This window comes from Schistocerca americana, chromosome 9 (genome assembly GCF_021461395.2).
Source record: "Schistocerca americana isolate TAMUIC-IGC-003095 chromosome 9, iqSchAmer2.1, whole genome shotgun sequence".
NCBI lineage: Eukaryota > Metazoa > Arthropoda > Insecta > Orthoptera > Acrididae > Schistocerca > Schistocerca americana.
The window spans coordinates 136,719,463-136,743,691 of record NC_060127.1 but is presented as its reverse complement, the minus strand read 5'-3'; the positions used below and the strand labels follow the sequence as shown (position 1 = coordinate 136,743,691).

Sequence of the window (24,229 nt, the reverse complement as noted above, 5' to 3'; positions counted from 1 at the left end):
CGCCACTCCAACACTATATTCCCGGCGGGGCCAGGGATTTTCACCTGCCTGGAAATGGCTGGGTGTTTGTGTTGTCCCGAACATTTCATCATCATTCATGAAAGTGGCGAGACTGGACTGAGCAAAGGCTGGGAATTTGTACGGGCGCTGATAAACGCGCAGTTGAGTGTCCCAAAAACCAGTCATTATCATCGAATACTACACAGGCGCTATGGTCGACTGACATTTGATGGCACCTTCACGGCGTAACGCTGACACCGGAAAAGGTCTTCGGAGGAGCACTTAGGTTTCGATGCGGGTACTTGTTGAAGACAAACATGGAACGCTGTCAAGTTTCACTGAACCGGTTTTATAGGCGTCCATTTCCGGACACTTTAGCACAGCCAACAGTACTCGAAATGCTGCGTTTTGGAGAAATCTGTAATTCAGTGTATGTCGTAATACGAAACCCACTATATATGGCATGTTAGCTTCGGAATCAATGAAATAATCATGGCGACTGCTCGGTCTGCTGTCGGTTGTCATCCAGCCGTGAAACTTCGTCAACCAATCACAGCACAAGGCACATGACCTCGGTTGTCAAAAATATCCCTTTTTTTCTTCTTCTTCTCGCAACGATTTAAGCTGTGCTACTAGGTCCTAACCTAACCGAAACCTAAGTCAAGTTTTCAGTGCCGTGGGTGGCTGACAAGCCAACCGAGCAGCTGAGATTTTTTTTTCTCTCTCCAATATTTGCATAGCTAACATCCCACACGTGATGGTCGTATTTATACTTGCGTATTACGAAAATTTGCATTACAGAGCTAAAGCGTCAGGATATGAGACACCGGCGTACAAAACCGGTACTAATTCCACTACCATGCTTGTGCTCTTGAAGGAAATCATAGGACAGCAAAACGAGTTTAGCATCAGAACAACAGAATATCAGAAGTACCGAAATTGCTTCAACGTCGTCTTATCTTATGATGGTTGACTATGGCTGCACGGACCATCAGTAAACTTTCTCTCGGTATCATCGTACCAAAGCCTTTTTTTTTTTTTAAGTACGCGGATCACCAACAGTGGCCGCCTCTACTATAAGGTTCGACATGCTATCCCAAGACGACGATTTGCTCATTAGACATGTCTTAAGCCGTTTACATTCCTGCTTGGGCAGTTTTTGACATCATTAAGGAATTACCTAACTTCCCCCTTTGACACTATCATGCTATACCACAACAAAAATAATCTTTTTTGTCATCGGTATTCTGACTGGTCTGATCCCTCCGAGATGCGCCGGCCCCAGCGGATTGACGACTACGACCGCCCAGCCTGGATGTGGTTTTTAGGCGGTTTCTTGCATCTAGGCGAATACTGGACTGGTATCCATGTTACGCCTCAGATGCTTACAACGCAAACATTTAGAAAACATTTATGTGACAGACAGATGGGGTACACTTATAGGAAGAACGTCCAGCCGCTCACAGTAAAACGGATCCAATATCATAACAATGCCGATAATAATAATAATAATAATAATAATAATAATAATAAAGTGCTCTGACTCTTCTGATGCGGCCCGCCACACATTATTCTTTTGTGCCAATCTCTTCGTCTCAAGCACCTGCACTCAACATCCACAATTCTTTGTTGAATGTATTCCAATCTCTGTCTTCTCCTGCAGTCATTGCTCTCTACAGCTCCCTGAAGTACCATGCAAACTGTCTCCTGATTTCATATCAAATGCCCTATTACCTGTCCTGTCTTCTTGTCAGTGATTTCAGTGCTTAAGGGGTGTATCAGTGCGAGGGAAAAATCAAAATGTGATGACGTTCCTAATAATTATTTCGGGCAACCACAGTACGTACTGGCACAAGCTGCACGGATGTGAGGCACACGTATGAAATGTAAAAATGTTCTGTCAACGGAACACATCTTTTAGTCAGATCGTGTCATAAAATTCTTTTCTCCCCAATTCTATTCGGACCCACCTAATTAGTTACCAAATCTATCCATCTGATTTTCATTTTCTGTAGCGCCATATTTCAAAAGCTTTTGTACTCCTCTCGTCTGAACTGTCAATCGTCCACTTCCACTTTCGTACGAGGTTACACTCAAGACGAAGGACTTCGTAACACTTAAAATTAGTGTTTTTCAGAAATAATATTCTTGCTATTGCCATATCGCATCTTATATCCCATCCACTCAGGCCTTATTCGAGTAAGAACTGAAGTGGAAACACACATGGCGAGGTCGAAGTCTTAAAATCAAATAGGATGCAGGTCGAATAACTTATACATGTACTTCCGTCATGGAAACTTCCTCAGTCACCTCCACACGACAGGCGTCAGAGACTCCAGAACTTGCACGTGTGACAACGCCATGGCGCCATTTAAATTTCTCATTATTTTCGTCTGAGTGGTATGGCGATCAGCAATTAACACTGTTCATGAGTTGACTCTAATTTCTCTCCGTCACGGCTATTCTCGCATGATAAAACTTACAAAATAGTGGATACTGTAAACTGGACGTGTATGTAACTGTGTGCGTAATCCCACGATGAGTAGCTGTATCGTACTACGTATTATCAGGCGATGGTGCCATACTCTTTAACGATTCAATACGTTCTCTAAAACGGTTTAAGTACTTTAAGCCGGCCAGAAGTCTTAGTAGTTTGCTTCCGACGCTACACCCTGAACTACCAACATTCGTTCAACTACCACACGAACAATAAAAAGGCTGATATGGAACCGCCTGCAGTCATTTTTTTCTTTCTTTATACTACTGTGCATTTTCGGTCTCAGGCGATTTTCAAGTATCTGGCGCCAGATCAGTGTTGTACGATAGTACAAAAGTAAGGAAAATATGAGAGCTGCAAGCTGTACACAACCATTTAAAACAATATTTGTCACCGCTGCGGGTGCATGTTTAATGGAGAAATAGCTGATACTTGCCTTTTGTTCTTGGTCATACATGAATACTGAACATGGTCAGCACACTTTGCCATTAATGTGCTTTTACTCCACGGAATTACTTGTCATACGATTTCGGCTAAATTTCGTCTGAAGGTTACTTCTAGACGAGTCGGTGCCTTATACTACCATGTAGGAACACCCACGTGCTAAGTCGGAAACAGGAGGTCGTTAAATTTTCATTAGCTCGTGGGCAACTGCACGGTTAATTTAGCAGCGGATGTTTTATTCTTCGCTGTTTCGCAGACTGCTCACAATTCCACACACACTACAGCATGGGCGAGGCAAACTGTCAAACGGAGCAGCTAAATCACGACATTTTTCGAAGATGAGGCTTGCACCTTATCTACTCCAATACCCCACCAACATTTTTATTTCCTGTATTTGATGATTGACGTTCTTGTAGGCCTAGCTCTACGGCCTTTCACACGTGTGCGATTTCCTTAAGACTGAGTCGCTCAAGAGCGAGAGAAGCAAGGGATCCAGTGATCCAGCAAACCTACTACGAACGTGGCTCGGAATATAGCTCACGGTATTAGTGTTTAACGCCCCTTCGGCGACGAGGTTATTAGAGATTGCGCAAATGATCGGAACTGGAGAGCGACAGAAAGCAAATGGGCAGTGACCTCCTCAAGGGAACCATCTAGGAATTTGCTTCAGTCGAAATCGTAGTGAGCCTGAATCTCAATGGCGGGACGTGGATTTGAACAGTCGTCCTCCCGACTCGCAAAAGCTACTGAATACTATTAGATCAATAGCTGAAATATTACGCAAGAAACTGAAATCCTGAACTCAAGCAGATGCACGGAAATGCGAATTATCTAAAAAATAGTGGACTGTGCTTCATCGATTCTATTCCTCGCCTATAATAAAAATCAACAATATGCGATCGGGTCTCAAAAATTTTGTGAGCATACAGGCTGACTAAAGCCTTTTACAACAAAAAGTGTGTCCTGCAATACCAAACTCAGAGACCACAATACTGTGGTCAAAATAGATTGCCTATATTGCCAGTGAATGCCTCTCAATCTACTACAATCTGTATATAAGAAATTGAAGAGCCTGTAAAGGAGAATCTGCGGAAGATAATGGGTGCAATCCAGACTTGGGCCGGCTGGGAACTTTAGAGCAACAACGGAGTCTACCAGAATGTGGAGATCTGAGACCACACGTAAAAGGAGCCTGGTATTTCGTGGACTTGTACGGAACGGACATAAGTACACCATCATAACAAATATAACAGGAACACACCACGACGTGGATTAAAGAAGCTAGAGAAAACCTTGAGAGGTCCAACATCCCGGAAGTCCTCATGCTGGAATGGGAAAAATTTCGAAACAGAACAAAAAGACTGAAAGGATGTTAAGTCGAAAGACGAACTACAAAAACACGAAGAACGTAGATGGTAGAACAAAAGCAACAACATAGCGACCGTCTGAAGCAGAAGTTTTGCGTGATATTAAGAGGTCAATTCACAAAGAAGTAGTAGTAGTAGTAGTAGTAGTAGTAGTAATAACACTTTCTGAAATATGTGGTTTATGCGCGTACTTTTTCATATGGTGCTGTACTCGTGCAATAACAAATGCTACGACAGCAGATTTTGAGTAAACTGTCGACACGAGATGAAGCCAGTGGGGTTAAGTTAGGTTTCCATGGATGTCCCGCAATCCGTTCTCTCCAACTACTCAATGGTCTGGTTTACGTGCATTACGGTGTCCTGAACAAACTAAATGTGCAATATGAGTGGATAGTCATAAAAAATTTGGAAGGCTTGTCACGTTTCTCGACGTCGCCTGTACAAGAGAACGCCTATACCCTCAGTGGGGGATCTTTAACTGTTACTTGCATAAGACGAGCACTCCACAATGCTACCTCCTCTCGCTGGTAGCTGAAGCCACGCGTCGAAGGTCAGTGTCCTGTCCCACGTCTGTTCATAGCAAGCTTCATAACATCTTCGTGACATTTTTGTGACTGAATACAGTTTTGCCACAGCTATGTTGTGGACTTCACAGCTTGGTATCTGTCACCTCCAGCCACTCAGTCTGACAATAATGCAGGGCGTCTCCATCAGATACGAGTACACACACTTCTCGGATACTAAACAGAATTTTCGTAACACATTTCCGATTGTAGAGATGCATTAGTAGGTTTTTAATTATGGGAGCGAGACGTGGACATTGAACGGATGAATAATTCAGGTTTTTCCCAGCGAGCAATCGAGCGTGCTTGTTCGAAATAAATAGAGGTGGCAGACAAGCAACAGTTGGATCAAAGAACGTACTGAAGTTGAAAATGACATTATAGCTGCAATGATAATTATATAGGCGGGACATGTACCCAGGCGAATGGATGGAAGACGATCCAAGGGACTTACCTGCTGAATTCAAAGAGATAAGAAAAGAAGACAACCTGATGGGACTCTAATGTATGTGAAACTACAGAAGACCTTCAACCAACAGAGCGTGTCAAAGGGCCGATTATACGTAACTAGCACGGAAAGATAGCCTCTATCCAAACGAACGTTTGAATACCACAGTACTCAACTAGACACGACCCTATCACAGATGCAATGCCCGTTCCTTCCTCCGACGGTCTAATACATTGACACAGTCATTTACAGCGGACATACAATTTAACGTAGACACATCCCTTTTTTCACATCTTAATATGAAAACTGTCAAGCTGCAAAGTAGTTTGTAGTGCATGTCACACTGTAGGTCTTCCTATACATAGGCGGGTCAATAAGTCGATGGTCGGAGGAAGGAATGGGCAAACAACCACAAAGTAATACGACCGTGTCAAGTAAAGTACTACTGTGTTCAAACCAAACCTTGGGTTTGAAAACGCAATTTTTGGCGGCGACATTCTTTGATAATCGCTTCGCCGATTTCTTGTCGCGTTAGATTTGTAGTCAGTCCCAAGCTTTCGACATAATCAGGAGTTACTGTAAGCCGTGCGATACTTAATGCAGTTCACCAAATTATCATGGACACAACACCAAGTCACAGAACTTCCATACGCTACTAGTGATTGGTTCAAATGGCTCTGAGCACTATGGGACTTGACTTCTAAGGTCAGCAGTCCCCTAGAACTTAGAGCTACTTAAACCTGACTAACCTAAGGACATCACACACATCCATGCCCGAGGCAGCATTTGAACCTACGACCGTAGCGGTCGCGCGATTCCAGACTGTAGCGCCTAGAACCGCTCGGCCACCCCGGCCGGCTACTAGTGATTATTTCGGTATCTTTGATGGGCGCTTGAAGCTAAGAAGCAACAGAAGTTGTCGGCCACCATGTAACGAAATTAATATGGCTACCAATTTTCATCCGTCATAGACGCCATGACGTCTCGAAGTATTTCGGCCAACTAAATGATGTACCACACGACTGAAGATGACAGTGGAGGAAGTCGTCGAAACCTTGAGACTGCATACAAAACTTACGCGGTAAGAAACCTGTGAGGCATTTATCCGAACCTTAGGTTGAGAGTGTACTGCTCAGTATTGAAGTACTGTCTCATTTTTCGATATACTCTACCTTGTGGTACGTATGTAGTAATGTAGGCATCTCTTTTTACTGGTACTGCCCATGTATATCGTGCAGTTACATTATCAACTGCGAAATATGGATAATAAATATGAAGACACACGGGACTGGAGGATGTCACTTATATTTTCAGTGACCCCATAATCTCGACGACAAATCTCTAATGACCACGACTGAACCATAACCGCTACCAACGGGAGCACTCCAGCACTGACCGGCGCTTGTAGTTTTCCAATTACCTCTAGTGTTGAAGGTGTCGCTTTCACCACCACAGAATAAACATTCACTTTGACAGTCGCACACGAGAAAGATCCAGAGGAGCAGTCACGATGACGGGTGCACACGATCGCGAGCCACGGGCAGGTGGTCGTACCTGCTGGACGCAACACGCGAGCGGCGCTAGCAGCCGGCCGTCCGCCTTCCCGGATACAGCAGGCGGTGGAGCGCGGCGGACGACTCGAGTCGCAGCGAGGAACGAGTGCGTGGGCCCAGCCGGCTCTCCCCTCCACCACGACTGGAGGTCTCAAGCCCCAGCTGGCGCCCAGAAGAACGCCAGACCCGCGCCGCCTTCCTGCACCACGGCCACCCGACACGACGCGGCTAGAGCGCATGCGCGACCCGCCAATTCCGACCAGCGTCACGCTTCCACTGTGCGGTTCGTGTCGTGTCACGCCGGCCTCGACACGCTCTACCGTGCGTGTTTCTGCGACTGCCGCGCACCCCTACTGCACGCTGGCAGCGGCGTAACTGTAAACTCTAGTTAGCCTTCAAATATCATCATCCTAGTGTTGAACAGAATCGAGAGGCCTGTTCTTGAGAATCAAAAAGGAATCGAATACACACTCGAGAATCACGCTTTGTGATCGCTGATGGGTGGGACGAAGGTGGCAACGGCCGCCAGGGAGGGAGGGAGAGAGAACCTACAGACATCGCAATTGAGAGAGAGACAGACATAGCAACAGAGGCACAGAAACGGGAAGACAGGCAGGAAAAAAGAGACACATAGAAATTGAGGGATAGAAATAGAAAGCAAGTAATACAAGAAACTTGGCAAACTTTCGGAAAAAGAATTGGACATGGAGCAAACAGTGAAGGAAACAGTGGAAAAATTTAGAAAAGGGAAAGTTTAAGCAGAAGAAACGAAAACTGTACGACTGACTTTTAGATGATATAGTAATTCTGTCAGAGATGGCAAAAGGCTTGGAAGATCTGTTTGTGAAGAAGAGAGATTACGAGATGAGTAACAAAAACAAAAAAAGGGTAATGGCATATCGTCGAATTGCATCACATGATTGAGGGAATTAGATAAGGAAATGAAACACTGAAAGTAATGGACCAGCCTTGCTATTTATTTGTCCATCCAAATTACAGACGATGGCCACAGTACAGACGACATAAAATGCTGACCGGCAATAGCAAAAATGATTTTCTGAAAAGGAAAAGCGCGTTAACATCGAGTAGAAATGGATGTATTAGAAATTCTTTATAGTGTGTCCTGATGAAAGTGAAACGGACTGTAAGCAGTCGAGACGAGAATAGTAAATTCTGAAATGTTGTGCTACAGAAGAATGCAGAAGATCAAAAGAGTAGATCGGGTAACTAATAAAGAGGTACCGAATGGGGCAATAGAGGAAAATACACTCATCGTCATAAATTAAGGATAATGCTGATACAGTGTGCGATTTGCAGGGGGGGCTGGGGGGATTTCCCCCCTCTGCATCAGACCATCCCTTCCTCTGGTTTTAATTTATGCATCCCAACGTGGGATGTTTATTTCCCATGCACTGGAGTAAAACTTTACATATAATTTAAATTTGTGGAGACAAACACTGAAAGTTTTTAATAAGTCTTACTATTAATACTACTAATATGTTTCAGTTTTCTATCATCAGAATAAGTACAACTTTTGGCAAATGTGCCTCTACTTTTTGAATTCCCCTCGTATATCTGTACCCGTATGTAGATGATTTTGTAAATACGCTTTACCTATAATGTACTTTTAAAGATATAACAAGGGATGCCTTTTCTGATAGTGCATACGCGTCAATAGTGAGTTTCGGCATTAACATCTATTTATAAACAGCTGTTTAGCCATGCGTAACGCCACGGTCCAAGCTAGTAATATATATAATTCTGCTAACCCCCTAAGACATCCCCCCCACTGGTAAAAGCACTAATCGCACCCTGTGCTGATACATGGTGAAACAACCTTCTGGTGGGCCGTTTGCGGGTTTAAATCACCTCGGGGTATGACCATTCGGTGCATTTAACCTGCGCTCGTCGCCGGTGGCGCTGGCAGCAGTCCACATACGCAGAGGTGTGTTGGTGCATGTCAGAGTACGGTGCAGACGTTTTCAGACGTGCTAATGGCGATTTGAAAATGGCGCAGAGAACACATACTGATGACGTTATGAGAGGTAAAATACTGGAGGCTGGTCAAACACAACAGGTCGTAGCACGGCCCTTCTTGAGCCACAAAGTGTGATCTCAAGATTATCGCAACGATTCCAGCAGACAGGAAACGTGTCCAGGCGTTACAGTACGGGACGTCCGCAGTGTACAACACCACAAGAAGACCGATATCTCGCCATCAGTGCCCGCAGACAGCCACGGAGTACTGCAGGTAGCCTTGCTCGGGACCTTACTGCACCCACTGGAACAGTTGTCTCCAGATACACAGTCTCCAGACGACTGAACAGACATGGTTTATTCGGCTGGAGACCTGCAAGGTCATTCCACTGACCCCTGGTCACAGGGGGGCCCGTAAAGCCTGGTGTCAAGAAGACAGTACATGGTCATTGGAACAGTGGTCCCTGGTTATGTTCACGAACGAGTCCAGGTATAGTCTGAACAGTGATTCTCGCCGGGTTTTCATCTGGCGTGAACGTTCCTTGAAAGGAACCTGCATGGAGTCGTTGTTTGATGGTGTGGGGTGGAATTATGATTGGTACACGTACATCCCTGCATGTCTTTGATAGAGGAACTGTAACAGGTCAGGTGCATCGGGACGTCATCCTGCACCGTTATGTCCGCCTTTTCAGGGGTGCAGTGGGTCCCACCTTCCTCCTGACTGATGATAACGCACGGTTCCACCGAGCTACCATCGTGTAGGAGTACCTTGAAACAGAAGATATCAGGCGAATGGAGTGGCCTGCCTGTTCTCCAGACCTAAACCTCATCCAGCACGTCTGGGATGCTCTCGGTCGACGTATCGCTGCACGTCTTCAAACCCCTAAGACGCTTCAGGAGCTCCGACAGGCACTGGTGCAAGAATGGGAGGCTATACCCCAACAGCTGCTCGACCACCTGATCCAGAGTATGCCAACCCGTCGTGCGGCCTGTGTACGTATGCATGGTGATCATATCCCATAATGATGTCGGGGTACATGCCCACGAAACAGGGGCATTTTGTAGAACATGTGTTTCGGAACGGTTTTCTCAATTTATCACCAATACCGTGGACTTACAGATCTGTGTCGTGTGCATTCACTATGTGCCCATGCCATTAGCGCCAGTTTTGTGTAGTGCCACGTTGTGTGGCACCACATTCTGCAATTATCCTTAATTTATGAGCATGAGTGTAGTTACATGGGACACCTTAACTAAACTAAGGGATAGTTTGGTACAGCACTCCGGGGCATCAAGTAATAGTTTATTTGGTAATGAAAAAACGTATTGCGTAAAAATTGTACGGGGAAAGAAGGCTCAATTACAGCGAGCAAATTTTGGCGTATGCAGGTTGCCGTAATTACGCCGACACGAAGAAAGCATGGTAGACTACCGTGGAGAGCTGCACAAACTGTGTGTGTGTGTGTGTGTGTGTGTGTGTGTGTGTGTGTGTGTGTGTGTGTGTGTGTGTGTGTTTGTGTGTTTTTGCGCGCGCGCCCGCGCGCTCATCTGATATGTTCCTTGACGTTATTCATCAGACAGAGTCCTTGGAGCTCGGTTTGGACTGAGGTCGCTGGAAGGGTACTAGCGCGAGATCTGGCGGCCTCTGATAAGCTTGCTTTCTGTTTTCACACGGCCATGGCGTGCAGCTCTTTGGACGGGCGGTGGGAAAGACGGATATAAGTCGCCAAGGCCGGCACGCCAGATCTTCGCCCGAGATGCCCCGGATTTCTGTGGCGCTCTGGGACCTGTCATGCGACACAGTCACGCCTGACGACAGTCTCCGGTAGCGTACGCCATCACAACGTTCCGTCAGACAAGCTGAGAAAGGTTCCGCGCCAAGCGACACAATAAGAAATCTCCAGACGAAGTTGTTCCAAAAATCGGGAATGTGGAACCTTATGGAAGTCCAATAAATCACTTCTAGTCACCGACGTTTTTCTCTAATCCAGCAACACACCAAGCGGGAAATAGCAGAGGGATTTTTGGTGATACTGCGGCAACTGCAAGAACCAATTAATTCTCGAGTTGTGTGTCTCCTGCAGTGGTTTTGTATATTTATTGCGCGGTCGTTAAAGAAATATTTAAAAAACAAAAGCCCAATTGAGGTCCTGGCAGTACGCCGCCTGGTATACTACGTCATATATTTTGATGGATATATTTCTTGTTGCTTTTCATAAAGTGAACTCCATAAATTCTCAAAAATGTACCCTTAGCAAATCTCTCATAATCACATTCTTCGGATGCCGGAAGACGTCTTGAGATAACCTGATGAAGACTTTGTTCCAGAACGAGCCCATTCAAAATCGTAAGATGATCTTTTGGTTTGGTTTGTGGGGCGCTCAACTGCGCGGTCATCAGAGCCCGTACAAAGTCCATTTTTTTCACAGTCCAATCTAGCTACTGTCACGAATGATGATGAAATGACGAGGACAACACAAACACCCAGTCCCCGGATAGAGAAAATCCCCAACCGGGCCGGGAATCGCACACGGGACCCCGTGATCCATAGTTAGCAACGCTAGCCACTTAGACCACGAGCTCTGGACGGAAGATAATCTTGAAGAGAATACAGAAGAAAGTAACACTGCCAGTGAAAATTCCGATGGAGATTACCATAAGGATTACGAGTTTACTGCAAAGTCAGAACGAAAAAGAAAAAAGTTCAGTCTCACCAGTGACTTGCTGTCCTCGATATAATTTTGTCAGAGGGGCTCTCGGGCCGATGCTCGCAAGTGATCTAGCATCCACAATGGATACTACATGCACCATCACCAATGGTCAAGTGTCACGTGTTGTTCAGCATTACAATACAAATACTGCTCTGAAATGAATAAGAACTTTAACAGAAGCAGATTCCGTCAGTATGAGAGCGTTTTTTAGTGTGCCACTGATTCCTGGAGCTCTTCGCTGATGCAGAACGTCAACACTTCTTATTTAATATAAATACACTTTAAACCCTGGCGTGGTCGGGGTCTGACAGACGCCAGCTGCACTTCATTCACTCAACCGATACACTGGCGGACGTGTGGTGCCATCTACCATTCAGTTAACTAAATACAAACGTATTCATCTCATCAATATCCCATTGGTCGCCGAACAGTGTTGAGGGAAGAGAGAGTTTCCTGGGCTGCATCGCTGGAGTCTACCAGACGCCACGTGACCTTTGCTGTTACTGAAGGTATATACTGAATTTTTTATTTAATGTAGTAGTTTTTAATACTTTTCGTAACATCTGTTGCTAACATGTATCTTTTTTTTACCTTCAGATCCAACATGAGTTCGCAGAAGACCTACAATTTGGAAAATGAACGTGAGAGGGAAATTTTACTCCGACTGTTGTTCGGGGAAAATGATTAATCGGATGATGAGTTTGATATTTACAGTGATGTGGAAGAAGACAGTGTGGAAACAAAAAAGGAGATCCGAACAATGAGCAAGATGCGGACTCCAGTGAGTGTGACAGTGACGATCATGTTGACGAATGTTTTCTAGGAAGAAATAAATCCACAAAACGGTCAAAAGTGTCACCCCCAAAAATGTTCGTACTCGACGACAAAACATTGTTACTCATCTACCAAAGCCAAAGGAGCCGCTATGAATGCCAGAACACCGATGGGATGTTGGGAATTATTTTTCGATGGCGAATTACTTTGTAGTATTGTTGCTCACACAAATACAAAGATTTCTTATGTGCAAAAAAATTATCCCAGATATAGGGATGCTCAACTGACAGACGCATCCGAAGTAAAAGCTCAGTTAGGAATACTGTATTTATGTGCTGCAAGAAAAGATAACCATACTAACACCCAAGATACATGGACAGCCAATGAAATGGGAATTGAGTTATGTCGTCTGATAATGACTGAAAAACGATTTAGGTTCCTGTTGTACTGCTTGAGGTTCGACAACAAGGATACGAGAGGGGAAAGGAAGAAGGTGGATAATTTGCCCCCATACGTGAGGTGTTTCCTTCTTTTGTGGAAAATTGTAAAAATGCTTATTCTGTTGTGGAGTACTCTACTATTGATGAAAATCTGGAAGCTTTCAGAGGCAAGTGTTTCTTCAGACACTACATCCCTAGCAAACCAAAGTAGTATGGGCTGAAAATACTTGCTTTGGTGGGTGCTAGGATGTGTTATACAGCCAATCAGGAAATTTACGCTGGTATGCAGTCTACAGGGGCATTTGCAGTTAGCAACAAACCAACAGATGTCGTGAAATGTCTCAGAATTGAGATTTCAGAAACTGTAGACAATTGGTTCATATCGGAATTAGCTGATTACTTGCTTCTCAAGAATCTTACTCTGGTTGGAACTATGAGGAAGAATAAACCTGAGATTCCGCCAGAGTTTACGCAAACAAGAAACAGGGAACCAAGAACAACACTGGGTTTCAGAAAACTCTGTCATATGTCGCCAAGAAAAACAAGACAGTTCTGATACTATCCACAATGCATCACGATAACGCAATTTATGCCACTTCTGGCTATAAGAAGAAGCCAGAAATGGCAACATTTTATAATGCAACCAAATAAGGAGTTGATACTGTCTATCAGCTATGCAGCACCAACAATGTATCAAGAAAAACCAACAGATGGCCGTGATGAACACTGCAGGTATAAATGCGCAAGTAATATACCATGCAAATAACAGCACTGCTCGCACCAGGCGCAATGAGTTTCTGAAACGTCTGGCAAGTAATCTAGCTGAAGATTACTTGCGTCACGTTCCCAGTGCTTATAGTTGCCAAGAAATCTCAGACAAGATATTCAGCATCTTTCTTCAGATGCAGCCGCTGTCCAACCTACAGAGAGGACCAAAGCTCAAAAAGACAGGTTCTGTGAATGTGGTTGTTCAAAAAACCTGTACACCAAGTATAGATGCCGCAGCTGTAAGAAATTTTCGTGTTTACAACATACGCAGCAAGTATGCGCTGACTGCTGAGAGTAATGCTCACTGAACGCGATATTTCTGTTATAATTTGTACAACGCAATTAACTAGCAAAGTTTCCATACAAGGACTGTAATGCAATTTTACTGTATTATAGTTTTTTCCTTCGTGATGAAAGGCAAGAAAAATTACGTAATGTGACGGTCAACAGTTTTGTGAAGCACATTTATACTTAAAAATAACAAAAATTAATTATTTTCCACTGGTCATAATGTACTCATGTCTTTTATAGTACTTGATTAGTGTTTTTACAAATATAAACTTGAACAGATTGAACTAACTGTACATTGTTGGCGCAATAATGCGCAATAATGAGACGCCACGCGACCTACAATGAAACAATATCCCGCGCGACCACGGCAGGATTAAACACCCAACGAAACTGACCTGAATAACCTTCTACACTACAAAAACATGGGGTCCCCAGAACACCCCAGCTTTGTGCAGAATGTTGATGACTTAGGCTGTGTGTGTTAAGGGTTAAAGTAGTAGTTTCGGTCATCATCCGAAAGCTTCGTTTGATGCCGTTCTTTTCTACAGCTGCCAGCTATTCTCTTCTTTTCATTATAGCTTGTGTATAACAGATAATCAATCATCTACCTTGTACACTCGTATTTATCTAACCAATTGTGAGCTACTCCCCATATTCCGTAATGGTCCAACTTCTGGAGCAATATTTTGTGATCAACACAACCAAATGCCTTAGTTGAATCAAAAAATATGCCTTGCGTTCGAAACCTTTTGTTTAACCCATCCAGTACCGCACAGATAAAAGAGAATACAGCATTTTCAGTTGTTAAACGACTTCTAAAGTCGAACTGTACATTTGATAGCAGATCGTATGATATAAAATGATCAATTATCCTTACATACACAACCTTTTCAATAACTTTAGCAGACAATGATGACATAGAAATAGGTCTAAAATTATCTACATTATCCATTTCTTCGTTTTTATAAAGCGGCTTTACTACTGAGTACTTTAATCGCTCAGGAAACTGACCATTCCTAAAGGAAAAATTACAAATATGGCTAAATACAGGGCTAACATGTGCAGCACAGTACTTTAATGTTCTGCTAGGCACTCCATCATATCCATGAGAGTCCTTAGTTTTCAGTGATAATTACTGACTCAATTTCCCCCTTGTCTGTATCACAAGAGGAATTTTTATTTAATTCACCAGCAATGCTCAGAAAATCATTGTTAAATACTGTATATATATTTGATTTATCTGTAACAGAAATATTTTTACTACGAACTGACTTTATACCGTCGACCTTGTGCTGCTGACCAGACACTTCCTTCACAACTGACCATATGGTTTTAATTTTATCCTGTGAATCAGCTATTCTATTTGCATACCACATACTCTTTGCCTTCCTAATAGCAATTTTAAGCACCTTACAATGTCGTTTGTAATGGGCTACTGTAGCTTGATTGTGACTACCTCTAACATTTTGATATAATTCGCACCTTGTTCTACAAGATATCCTTATCCCACTAGTCAGCCACCAAGGCTGCCTATTACTGTTAGTACCCCGTTTAGAACGTTCCAATGGAAAGCAACTCTCAAAGAGCATGAGAAATGTGTTAGGGAAAGCATTATGTTTATCATCTATGTTATCGGCACTATAAACATCCTGCTACTCTTGTTCCTGACAAGGTTTAAAAAACACTCTATTCGTAATGGATTAATTTTCCTACACAGTTTGTAATTACATGTGACATTTGCTATTATTGGCAATGTGATATACTGAGTGCCTAGTGGTCTAATAAAATCTGCATCAAATGTCTGTCCTGCTGGCCCGTGTATTGCAAAATTATCCAGTTTAATCTGAGTTGTACGCGTGAGCCAATCACGGATTTCCGTTTTTAACAGACTTACTTTATTTACTAAACGTCCGACACTAATTATGTCTGCACGTAAGCTTTGCCCAAATGCCTTTCTTTTATAGAGACTGTACCGATTATGCATAGACATTCTCAGAGATCCCGCGACCTTACTGGCCAAGGTACGGTTTGCCGCGCCTAGACAAGCAGTAGACATTCCGAATTAGGTTCCCCGCACAGTCTGTATTGATATATTTAACAGCTATTATGTCTTCCAGTAACTGATCACCAATAGCGTGATCTAACTGGCGCCCGATATGTTCCAATGGGTACAGATCAGGCACAGTTGCTGGTCAAGACATCTATGCGAGTTCCCTGTAATGCCCCTCAAACCACTGTACCACGATTCTAACCTTGCAACATGGGCAGTTATCCTACTGGACGATGTCATTGTCGCAGGGGGAGACTTCAAGCATGAAACGATGCAAGTGGTCCGCAATGATGTTCACGTAGTTCACTGCTGTTATGATGCCTTCGATTACCACCACAGGTCCCATGGAAGCCCAACTCAGTGAACCGCATAGCATAGTTCTGCTCTGAACTGCACGCATCTGTGGGGCGGTGCATGTTGTGTGTAGCCATTCGCTTGGATAACGGTGTGTAAGGACCCAACCATCGATCTGGTGTAACAAGAAATGCGATTCATTCGACAGGCTTCACCTGTCTATCTACATGGATGGACTGAATTTTCTGAGGGCCGTTCCAGTGAATCTCAGTCTGTTGCTGCCGTTCCACTGTACGTCACTCTGTAAGTGTACTCACAGATGTGGCTGATTGCAGTGATTATCCCGCGATCCTGTGATCACATAATAATGTGTCTTTGTGCTTATTTGCCCGAAATACGTTACATTTGTCTATGTTTCAGGTCAAATGCCAATCCGAGCACCGTATGTCGAATTCGCGCACGTCTCCTGCATTTAGCCACGACACAGAAGTCCATCCATTACACCAGCAGAAAAAAAAACTAAGAACTCGGAAAGGGAGATGGCCACTCGAGTCTGATACTCGAAACTATGGCTTACGTTGAGTTCTCGGCATCTTTTAAGGGCGTCTCCCTTTCCACAAATTTTCCGCGTCTCTACTGCGACGGAGCTTTAGATTAATAGCGCGTATGCAGGGACACTTCCAAAGAGCGGTCTGTTTGGCAGATGTGCACGAGGGAGAGCAGAAATAAAAGCGTGGGTCCTACGGATGGAGCGAGAGCTGCACCGGATGGAAACAAAAGAGAGGGGGTGGGAGGGGGACGGTAAGCTATGTCTCGGTGACGGTGATCAGGGCGTGTCCCTGGTGGGGGCGTTCCAATTACTGTAAAAGGCAAGCTGCCCTCCCTAACCTGTCACTTGGACGAGGAGTACACTCTACACAGCAGCTGCGCGCTGCTGCTGCTCTGATACAGGTATCGAAGTGACGGGTTTTATTAGCTTAACATAATCGACGACGCTGACTAGAGAAGGCACACGCGGATACGTTTCAAAACTATCGAACGCCGAGTCACGCTCGTAAACAGCTGACCAGAATAGTATAAAGAAGATACAACAAAAAATTTATGACGAAGATAAGTTTTTATTTTGCTGGGAAAAAGGTACGAGAGAATCAATTCTCACTTCAAGCTTGCCATGAGATATTTCGGATTACTCACCTCTGCACCCTTAAAAAAACTTAAGATTTACGAAACTTTGAGATTTTTTAACACAGCATTTAAGACTTGAGATTGTGATGTTCCTGGTTCGAATTTCGCTTCAAGCAATTATTTTTTTCTTCTGTATTTTGCTGACAAATGGAACGCTAATAAACAAATATTGACAATTTTTAGTAAAGTAACCTTTTTCTCTCTCTAATGACTAATCGTATGAAGATGCAAGTATTCACAACAAATTAAAACGTGGTGCAAAAACTTAATATATCAAACAGACATTAAAATATTTTGTTTCTAGAGAGAAAACTTTTTCCCAATTTGACAGTAAGACGTTTCGAATATCTGTATTAAATTTTAATTCATATTCTTAATGGCAGTAATTGAAAGTGAAAAGGTGCTATTTTTAATAAGATTATACTATTCAATAGTGCAATATTTGTTAATCATCACTTTCATTGCGTGATAAATACAGAATTTAAACAGCAGTAAAGAAGTGCTACTATCTAGATTCAAACTAACTACTTGAGAATTACAATTCAGCTACCGGCGGTTATGTTGACCAGCTAGAAATATGTGATTTTTTTTTTTTTTTTTTTTTTTTTAAGATTATATTGTATCGCATTAGGAACCTGATGTGCGACTACCGAAATATTGTTGGTTAGGGCGCTCGACATTATTATTATCAGGCCCTGACAACTGCTGTATGAGACGAATCAGGTTACAATACAGGGCTATTACAGATGATTGAAGCGATTTCATAAATTCACTGTAGCTCCATTCATTGACATATGGTCACGACACACTACAGATACGTAGAAAAACTCAAAGTTTTGTTCGGCTGAAGCCGCACTTCAGGTTTCTGCCGCCAGAGCGCTCGAGAGCGCAGTGAGACAAAATGGCGACAGGAGCCGAGAAAGCGTATGCCGTGCTTGAAATGCACTCACATCAGTCAGTCATCCAACAGTGCAACGACACTTCAGGACGAAGTTCAACAAAGATCCACCAACTGCCAACTCCATTCGGCGATGGTATGCGCAGTTTAAAGCTTCTGGATGCCTCTGTAAGGGGAAATCAACGGGTCGGCCTGCAGTGAGCGAAGAAACGGTTGAACGCGTGCGGGCAAGTTTCACGGGTAGCCCGCGGAAGTCGACGAATAAAGCAGTCATGGAGCTAAACGTACCACAGCCGACGGTTTGGAAAATCTTACGGAAAAGGCTAAAGCAGAAGCCTTAGCGTTTACAATTGCTACAAGCCCTGACACCCGATGACAAAGTCAAACGCTTTGAATTTTCGGCGCCGTTGCAACAGCTCATGGAAGAGGATGCGTTCAGTGCGAAACTTGTTTTCAGTTATGAAGCAACATTTTTTCTTAATGGTGAAGTGAACAGACTATGTGCGAATCTGGGCGGCAGAGAATCCTCACGCATTCGTGCAGCAAATTCGCAATTCACCAAAAGTTAACGTGTTTTGTACAATCTCACGGTTTAAAGTTTACGGCCCCTTTTTCTTCTGCGAAAAAAACGTTACAGGACACGTGTATCTGGACATGCTGGAAAATTGGCTCATGCCACAACTGGAGACCGACAGCGCCGACTTCATCTTTCAACAGGATGGTGCTCCACCGCTCTTCCATCATGATGTTCGACATTTCTTAAACAGGAGATTGGAAAACCGATGGATCGGTCGTGGTGGAGATCATGATCGGCAATTCATGTCATGGCCTCCACGCTCTCCCGACTTAACCCCATGCGATTTCTTTCTGTGGGGTTATGTGAAAGATTCAGTGTTTAAACCTCCTCTACCAAGAAACGTGCCAGAACTGCGAGCTCGCATCAACGATGCTTTCGAACTCATTGATGGAGACATGCTGCGCCGAGTGTGGGAGGAACTTGATTATCGGCTTGATGTCTGCCGAATCACTAAAGGGGCACATATCGAACATTTGTGAATGCCTAAAAAAAGTTTCAGCTTTTGTATGTGTGTGCAAAGCATTGTGAAAATATCTCAAATAATACTGTTATTGTAGAGCTGTGAAATCGCGTCAATCATTTGTAATAACCCTGTATATAGACCAGAAAAGCCACGGAATAGCAAGTCCAGAAAAGTGATTAGCCTATCACTAACATAATAACTGGATGCGCGAATCATCCTCTGCAGCACGCGTGGATAACCGTGGTTTGAATCCGGCCTGCAAAAGAAATTTTGGTGGGGGACAGTAGAGGGGAGCATTTTTCCAATTTGACTTCTGTATAATACATTCAAGCGATTTAGACTTTTAAACTTTTTAGAATGAACAAAGATGTTACAATTTATTTAGTGTTTCAGAAACAATCAATGCCTCTGCAGTCATTAGAAGAATTTGTCCAAAAACATTTAAAAAATGGTTGCCAATAGTATTCTTGGATATTAATACAGTAAATTTCAAACACTCTCGTGACCCGCCCGTGGGCAAAAATAGCCAAGTTTCTCCTAATTCGTTGTTCACTGCTATTGCCTGTCTCACTGCCGTATCTTTTTGTGGTCTTTCGTTACTAACATTGTCCGTTTAGGACGTATTACAATACTGCAACTATTAAAATTTATAATGAATGAGTTGCTTTATATGCGTTTATTTTTCCACGGTGACATTTCAAGATGCTTGGCGCCCCATCGCCAGATTTACGTTACGTTAACATATCTTTGCTAACGGCTTAGCAGAATTTTGCAATGGAATTTTTTGAGACAGCTATTGTAAAATGTCGTAAGTAAAGAAACAATGTTCACGAGATTGTAAATAAATGTAAACATCTGAAGATGGGGTGAACGTAAAATGAATGTACTCTCAAAAACCTGTGTTTTGCGGATTTGTTGACGTAGCATGTCGAGAAAGGAATGCTATTAATATAGGTTCGCTACCCAATAAACGTTAACGCCGGGAACACAAGAGTTTTGACAAGAGCTAGGAGCGGTGCTGTCGCGATCCGACCCGAGCTTACGTATGTGAATGTGGCCCGAGGTCACCACAGGTTGCCCGCGACTTCTCTACACACACACACACACACACACACACACACACACACACACACACACACACAATCTTCTGCCGATCAGCTTACGCAGGTCAGACTAAACAACTGTTTTGCGCCCAGTTTTTGTTAGGTGACCTGCTCTGAAAATGGCCTATAAAGGCTGAAATCGTTTCTCGAAAAATAAATACCATTTTGGCGTGGACTGTGTTAATTACGGCTCTTGGATAAATTTGTGCGACCGTAAAGAGCCTGAGCGCCACGACAGTTGCGGGATAATTACGCGACTGGCGCGCAGCTTACGTGCTGGCTCGCACGTCCCCTGGCTGGGTCGAGCCGCGCGTCGGGACTGCACTGCATTGGCGCCTGCCTGCCTTTACGGGAGTGTGGGCGCGGTTCAGCGACTGGCGGAAAGTGGCGCCAGCACACCATTACCTGCCACAATCACACGCTGCCGACTCCGTGTAGCCAGGGCGCTTGGCGAAAGGTACCTCTGCACGCCGTCTTTTCTCTCTGTGGGCTCTATTTGTTCACTAGCTCCGTACCCGGACCATTGGTGTACATTGTTCATGAAAAGCTAACTCATTATCTTAAAACTACGATAACTATCAATCAGGCTTCGCAAGACACCGTAGAGTTGTTACTGACGAGGTCAAACATGCAATGGATAGACGTGGTGCCATCACTTTAACACATTTTGATTTCAGCAAAGCTTTCGATACGTTTGATTTCTATATTAATATGTACATCATTCTCCAAATCACAGCTACGTGTCTTCTGGCGAAGGGTTCATCGAACCACCGTTCCAGTTCAAACAGTGTGGGAACGGGAGGGGGGTGGGGGGTGGGGGAAGACAAATCTTCCCGTGAGATCAGATTTATTGTATAATTACCATCTCTCCCTACGTAGATGGGCGCCAACAAAATATTTTCACACTTCGACGAGAAACTCTGGGATTGAAATTTCATGAGAAGATCCTGCACAGCAAAGAAAAACGCCTTTGCTTTACTGATTGCGCCCCCCCCCCCCCCCCCCCAATTCTCCTATCATATGCGCGGCACACTCTCCACTATTTCACGATAATACAAAATGAGCTGCCTCCTTTGAACTTTTCCGATGTCTTCCATCAACATTATCAAATGTGGATCCCACATCGTGCAGCAGTACTCCAAAAGAGAACGGGTAAGTGTAGTCTAACCGTAGTTAGTAGCCCGTTACATTTTCTAAGTGTTCTGCCAATGAAGCGCAGTGTTTGGTTTGCTTTCCCCACAACATTAGCTATGTGAACGTTCTAATTGAAGTTATGACTAACGTATCTCTAGTTACTTAGTTGAACTAACAGCCTTTCGATTTGTGTGATTTATCACGTAACCAAAATTTAGCGGATTCCTTTTAGTACTCTTATGCATAACTTCGCACTTTCCATTATTTAGAGTCAATGGCCACGTTTCGCACCATAGACATATCTTGTCTACGTCATACTGAAATTCGTTTTTACTATCTGATGACTTCATAAGACGGTAAATGGCATCACCATCTGCAGACAATCGAAGCGTGCTGCTCAAACTGCCTCCTAAATCGTTTATGTATATCAGCTACAGCAGAGGGCCTATAACACGCCAGATATTACTTCTGTGTACTCGCTGACTTGCCGTCAACTGCTACAATATGTGACCTTTCTCACTGGAAATCATGGATCCAGGAGCACAAATGAGACGATACTCCGTAGGCCGGTGAGGAATGGTGTCAAAAGCATTCTGGAAATATAAAAATATGAAATCAATTTGACATTCCCCGTTAATAGCACTTATTACTTCGCGAGAACTTCTAAGTTACTCATGTTGGCAGTTGATTCGAATTCTGGAATATTCACTTCTCTTTTCTTTGGTGAAGGGATTTCGGAAAACCGCGTCGAATAACTGTGCTTTAGTGACACTGTGATCGTGACATCACCACTGTTATCACTCGGGGAAGGTACTGATTGCAGCTTGCCACTGGCGTACTTTACATACGACCAGAATATCTTAGTTATCTGTCAGATTCCGAGACAGCGTTTTGTTGTAGAAACTACTAGAACCATCTCGCCTTGACGTTCGTGCTACACTTCAAGCTTCTGTCAAACTTTGCCAATCCTGTAGGTTGTATGTTCTTTTAAATTTGGCATTCTTTTTTCGTTGCTTTTGAAACAGTGCTCCGACTTGTGTGCAACACAGGGGATCATTGCCATCTCTTATTTTTCATACAAATAAGAGCTGAATTTCTCAGACAGAGATACTGCAGTTCGGCAGCTACCTCAGAAACAGATGTTGGACAGAGAAGTTATGGAAAAAATATGTTGCGTGCTGTCTAAAGTCCCTCCAGGTTCCGTCCTTGATCCACTGTTTCTTTCGTTGTCCATCAATGGTAATTATCTGTGCGAAACAATTACCACGTACGTATAACCGGACATCGTCAGCATTTAAGTGCCAGCCTTATGAACATTGGTGCTGCCGTAACAGGTACGAATGACGATCTTTTTTGTCGACCAGGATGGCAGAAATCCGCTGAAGTACAGAATCATATGACTGACGTCGATTTGCAGTAGAATTTTGGAATATATCATGCGTTGTAACACCGAACTACGGCAAAGAAAACGAATTATCGACGAATAGGCAACACGAATTCAGAAAATATTGATCTTGTGAAACACAATTAGCTCTTTATTTACATGAAGTAATGAGTGCCAGGCAAGGGACCTCAGACTGATTACGTATTTCTATATTCCCTGAAGGTTTTTGACACCGTTCCTCACAAGCGACTTCTAACAAAACTGCACGCCTAGTAGGTATCTTGTCAGCTGCGCGACTGGATTCGTGATGTTCCGAGTTAAGAGGTCACAGTTCGTATGTAACCGACGGAAAGTCATCGAGTAAAACAGAAATGACGTCTGGCTTCCCCCAAGGAAGTGTTATAGGCCGTCTCCTGTTCCTAATCTATACGATTTATTAATCAATCCGAGCATTCCTCCTGAACTGTTTACGTATGATGCTGCAATTTTCCGTCTCGTAATATCACAAGGTCAAAATCGACTGCAAAATGATTTAGCCAAGGTATGTTTATGAAACACGGCAACTGCCTATAAATTATGAAAAGCGCGAGGTTCTTCACACGCGTGCTGAAAGAAATCCGCTAAAATTTTGGTAACACGTTAAATCTGACAAGCCTAAAGACTGTCGATTGAACTAAATACTAAGGGATTACAATTGCGAATAACTTTAAATTGGAACGATCAAATGGATAACGTCGTGGGGAAAGCGAACTAAAGACTGCAATTTATCTACAGAACACTTAGAAAATGCAACACGCCACACACTGAACTAATCATCCGAACTGAGACTGATCTAATCCGTTTATAACCATTCCGACTTCCGCCTCGATTCGGGACAAATGGCTCTGAGCACTATGCGACTTAACTTCTGAGGTCATCAGTCGCCTAGAACTTAGAACTAATTAAACTTAACTAACCTAAGGACATCACACACATTCATTCATGCCCGAGGCAGGATTCGAACCTGCGATTCGGGACAAAAGAACAAGAAGAAATAGTAGAACAACCTGGACTTAGATCGGATAACCATGCAGGAGTGGTAAAATCGAGGCTCTGAAAGCAATACTGGCGCCATAGATGAGAAATAATTCGAAGAGACGTAAAAGTATATGGGTCGGGCCGGTGACTAGGACAGAGGACAAGAGAATTTTCCCAGGACTCGTCTGTGGCAAGAGAAAGTCCGCCCGCATCTGACTGCCGCCGTACCGACCACTGGCGAAGACAGTTACAAAGTAAAGAACGCTTTCTATCAGGGAGATTCGTAACGGC

General features: G+C 43.6%; 1 protein-coding gene across 5 annotated transcripts in view; it reads right to left on the bottom strand.

Annotated features, from left to right (window-relative positions):
* The window catches only part of LOC124551340 (glycogen synthase kinase-3 beta), a 329,510-nt gene that overhangs the window by 203,762 nt on the left and 101,519 nt on the right, over positions 1-24,229 (bottom strand). Inside the window, exon 1 of one of the 5 annotated variants that reach the window (XM_047126368.1) lies at positions 6,740-6,922. The exons of the other annotated variants lie outside the window; for them this stretch is intronic. The gene's annotated coding sequence lies outside the window, so the exon portion shown is untranslated. Of the gene's footprint in view, positions 1-6,739; positions 6,923-24,229 lie in introns of those variants that run through there. 5 annotated transcript variants of the gene reach the window in all.